Source organism: Ranitomeya variabilis, chromosome 2 (genome assembly GCF_051348905.1).
Source record: "Ranitomeya variabilis isolate aRanVar5 chromosome 2, aRanVar5.hap1, whole genome shotgun sequence".
Classification (NCBI taxonomy): domain Eukaryota; kingdom Metazoa; phylum Chordata; class Amphibia; order Anura; family Dendrobatidae; genus Ranitomeya; species Ranitomeya variabilis.
This window is the reverse complement of record NC_135233.1, coordinates 28,986,634-28,992,016: the sequence shown is the minus strand read 5'-3', so window position 1 is coordinate 28,992,016 and position 5,383 is coordinate 28,986,634.

Genomic DNA, 5,383 nt, shown 5'->3' with positions numbered 1-5,383 from the left:
TTTTGGTCCAATTTCTCCTGTTACCCTTGGTAAAGTAAAACAAATTGGATCTGAAGTAAAAATTTTGTGAAAAAAAAGTTGAATGTTCATTTTTTTTTAAACATTCCAAACTGATATAACTCTCTAATTTAAGGACATAAAAAAGAAAAATTTGAAAATTGCTAAATTTTCATAATTTTCGACAAATTTCTGTTTTTTTCACAAATAAATGCAAGTCATATCGAAGAAGTTTTACCACTATCATAAAGTACAATATGTCACGAGAAAACAATCTCAGAATCACCAGGATCCGTTGAAGCGTTTCAGAGTTATGACCTCATAAAGTGACAGTGGTCAGAATTGTAAAAATTGGCCGTGTCACTTAGGTGAAAACAGGCTTTGGGGTGAAGGGGTTAAAAAAAATATATTGTTATAAATCCTTAAAGTGGCATCAATTTTCACAGAAACAATATAATAGGCCTTTGACACACTTTCCATTACAGGCAACCCACCAGTTGGAGACCCAACTTGGAGTCTCCACATTAGAAAAAAATATTTGTAACATCAGCAGCAGTAGCAACAGCAGGCACAGAAGACACCACAGAGAATGCACAGACTGCAATAATGCGAGATCAACATATGACACTAATAACAACACCATCGCCTAGTCTGCCCAGCCTGCAATTGTGGTGCATAAGACGACTTGTTCATTTTGATGAAACTTAGGCGGTCTACACTTTCAGGGAACAGCCAGATGACACCACCAGCAGCGCTGAAGACATGTTCTGAGACATCGCTGGTTGCCGAGCATGACAGGTGAGCTCAGGCCACTCTTCCATTTTTGAAAAACAAAATGCAAAAGGGTCCAAACCCCCTCAAATGGCATTGATATTGAGCTTCAGATACTCTTGCACCATCCTCTTCAGTCATTCACAGCGTGTCAGACTTGTACTCTGTTCTGCTGGTGCACGGGCTGGTCTAAAAAATGTGTGAAATGACTCACAGAAATTGCTTACACCATTTATGCTGCTGCTAATGTTTTTGCGATGACGCCTTGACGTTCCCATGGTTGGACGTCTAGAACTAGGATGCAAACTGTGTGTCTCACTGCTGTCTTGGGGTAAACCACTTTAAAGATTGACTACAAGCATGTTTCGATATTCCAGCATGCGCACATCCCTATCCAGGGGAGAAAGCATCTGGCTAAATTTACTCCTGTACTATGGCTCTAACAGAGTGGCAACTCAGTAGTAAGTACTATTTTTAACCCTAAGAATACGGGTGCCATGTTGAAGATAGGGCAGTAAGAAGGCGCGCATGTGTCGGGCACTTCCATTAGGTTCAAGTCCTTGGTTTGTTGGTGGCAGGGTAACACTCAAGGTTGCTTTCATCATCCCCTCCTGCCAACCTCGGACAACAGACAGGGGATCATTATCCTCTTCAACTCCTGACTGTTATGTGTCCATCATCTCGTCCTCCTCCATTTGTTCCTCAGCCCTTGCAACCTTTACTAACAGTTTGTCTGGTACCATGAGGCCCCCTCGATCACTGTAAGCAACCCTTCCATGACACCTGCCTGCACAATGACAGTCCAGGAATTTGAGATATTGTTATCATTTTCGCATCCTCCTCTTCCTCTGGGATCACCACCTCCTCACACAGACTAATCAAAGTGTGTTCCAACATGTACATGACCAGAATAGTGATGCTGATAATGGCATCGTCAGCGCTAACCGTATTAGTAGCTATTTCAAAACTGTGTAGAAAGGTGCAGAAGTCCTTCATCTGTGACCACTCCGTAAACATGATTTGCACCATGTCTGCACTGCATTGGCCCAGGCTATGCAAAAGGAAATACTGCACCAAGTCTCAGCAGTTGCTGCAATATCTGCAGAGTGGAATTTCACTGTGTTGGAATATCGCAAATCAAATGGCTAACCAGTAGACCAAAAGACCTCTGTAGTGACTCAAGTCGATGACCTGTATGGTGCGATCGGCGGAAATGAGCACACAGCGATCGTGCTTTCTGCAGCAGCGCATCCAGGCCTAGATAGTGGTGGAGAAATTGCTGTGCCACCAGGTTGAGGATGTGAGCCATGCAAAGCATGTGTGTGAGGTTGCCCAGCATAGTGCCACCTTCAGCTTTGCACCGCTATCGCACACGACCTTCCCTGGCTCGTGGTTCAGTGGTGACAGCCATTGCTCTAACTCGGCCTGGATAGCTGTCCATAACTCTTGAGCCATGTGATCGCAATCTCCAAGGCATATTAATTTGAACACTGCCTGATTGCAGTGAGCCATGGCTGCACAGCATGGAGGTGGGGTAGATTCTAGTTGCACTGTTGGAACACGTGTATTATTAAGGAAGAAGTTGAGGGAACAGGTAGAGACCCTAGAGGAGGTGGAGGAGCAAGAAGCAGTGGAGGAAGTGTTAGATACAGAGGTTTGTCTCACATTACTTTGGGATTCCAAGACTTGTGGAGCAGCCCCTTGACCGCCTGTCCCCACGGCCATCAGAGTCACCCAGTGCCCAGTCAGTGAGATGTAACACCTCTGCCCAAGTTTGCTTGTTCATGTGTCAGCGGTGAAATGCACCCTGGCAGAGATAGATTTTTTCAGGGAATGGATGTTGTTGTCGGCGACATGCTGGTGTAGCACAGTCACAGCCTACAGTAATGGTGACTGGGCAACTGGTACTGGGGACTGCAACGACCATCAATTTTCTGAAACCGCCTGTATCCACCAGGCGGGAAGGCAGCATTTCCGTGGCCAACAGATTGGAGATGGTGGAGTTCAAGCTCTTAGCTTTGGCATGTGTTCTTTTACGAGCCCACAACTGCGGGTAGCGAGGGATAGTTGCTGTGATGAGAGAGGGTGGAGTACGGAGAACAGGACAAGCTGTTGGAGGTGCAAGCAGAGATGTTATGGTGGATTGAGAAAAATGTCTTGTGCTAGGTGACACAAAAACAGAAGTCATGTCCACTTCTGTAACAGCTGACGGGCTCTCACTCAGCCCAAATGTAGGAGGTAAACAAGTGGAGTTTCTGTGGTTGGAGACTTGTGTTTTAAGACTTGGTATGGTGATGGAGAAGGAAGAAGCAGCGGATGTAGTTGATGTGATGGCTGGTGGTTGGCAAGGCCCACTAGTTGGCATTTTAGCTCAATGGGATTCCCACACTAAGGCATGTTGATCGCTCATGGGCCAGTTCATGCATGTAGTTGTAAAATTATTGCAATTTTTGCCTCTACTGAATTTTTTTGAAAATTTGGCAGATAACGTGAGTTGGGTCATCCTTTGCAGTCTCAAAAAAGGCCCAGGCTAGGCAACCCTTGTCGCCCCTGCGAACTGCACACTCATGACCGGTGCTGGACTCAGCCAGAGTTGGGGCTGAGGATGCAGTGCTTGTTGTGGTTGCATCACAGCTCTGCAGAATGGGCCATCTGTAGTTCCCCACAGTCAGCTGGGCGTTTGGAAATTTGTGAAGCGGGGGAAACAAGTGTGATTGGGGTGACCCCTCTGAGGATTGTACTGTGTATGATGTTAGGGTGGAGGAAGAGGAGGAGAGGCTACATGATGCAGCGCTTGCCATCCACTGCGGCACATGCTCTTTCTGGCCCTCATCTACAAGGTGTACTGCTGTGCGGCTGCCATAGAAAGGGAATGGAGTAGTCCATCCAGTAACAGATGTAGTTAGTGGTCTTTGGATAGGACGAGATGGTATTTGTTCAGTTGAGCTTTCATTAACATTATCCCCTAACCCACGTACACGTCAAACACAAAGCCTATTCCCTGTTATGATCCGGTGACTTTGGAGCCGCATGAACTTTCTCTGGAGTAGGTGGAAACTGTACTGACCGCAAAACCTGAACTAACACCGCAACTAGAAGTAGCCGTGGGGTGTGCCTAACAAACCCTAGACACCTCGACACAGCCGGAGGACTAAATACCCCTATAGATGGAAATAGGAATACTACCTTGCCTCAGAGCAGAACCCCAAAGGATAGGCAGCCCCCCACGAATATTGACTGTGAGTAGGAGAGGAAAGACACATGCAGGCAGAAAACAGGATTCAGCAAAAGAGGCCACTCTAGCTAAATAGGGAAAGATAAGACAGAATACTAAGCGGTCAGTATTAAAAACCCTTCCAAAAATATCCACAGCAGATAATACAAAAAGTTCCACAATCTAACTAAAGACATGGAATGTATATCTGCCACTCCAGAGAATCCAACAAGACTGACTGAGAAAACTGAGAAATTGAGAAAATACTAACACAATCTAAGCTGGACAAAAAAACACTGAATAGCACAGAATTATAAAGCACACAGCATGTGTGCCACAGAAACAAAACCAGACACTTATCTTTGCTGATTTGGCAGAAGGAACCAAACCAGGACCAAAACCTCCCAACAACTGGACAACTGGCAAGGACTAATGAATCCTGCACGCCTAAATACCCCAGTCAGAACTGCAATCAGCAGATACACCTGACCAGGACTGCAACTCAGGGACAACTGCATTACCACTACAACCACCGAGGGAGCCCAAAAGCAGAATTCACAACAGTACCCCCCCCCCTTGAGGAGGGGTCACCGAACCCTCACCAGAGCCCCCAGACTGATCAGGACGAGCCAGATGAAAAGCATGAACCAAATCAGCAGCATGGACATCAGAGGCAAAAACCCAAGAATTATCCTCCTGGCCATAACCCTTCCATTTGACAAGATACTGAAGCCTCCGCCTCGAAAAACGAGAATCCAAAATCTTCTCAACCACATACTCCAACTCCCCATCAACCAACACAGGGGCCAGAGGATCAACAGAGGGAACAACGGGTACCACATATTTCCTCAATAAAGATCTATGGAAGACATTATGGATAGCAAAAGAGGCCGGAAGTGCCAATCGAAAAGACACCGGATTAATAATCCCAGAAATCCTATAAGGACCAATAAACCGAGGCTTAAACTTAGGAGAAGAAACCTTCATAGGAACATGACGGGAAGACAACCAGACCAGATCCCCAACCTGAAGCCGGGAACCAACACACCGATGACGGTTAGCAAAACGTTGAGCCTCCTCCTGAGACAACACCAAATTGTCCACCACATGAGCCCAAATCTGCTGCAACCTGTCAACCACCGAATCCACACCAGGACAGTCAGAAGGCTCAACCTGCCCAGAAGAAAAACGAGGATGAAAACCAAACTTACAAAAAAAAGGCGAAACCAAAGTAGCCGAACTATCCCGATTATTAAGGGCAAACTCGGCCAATGGCAAAAAGGCCACCCAATCATCCTGATCAGCAGACACAAAGCATCTCAAATAAGTCTCCAAGGTCTGATTAGTTCGCTCGGTTTGGCCATTTGTCTGAGAATGAAATGCAGAGGAAAAAGATAAATC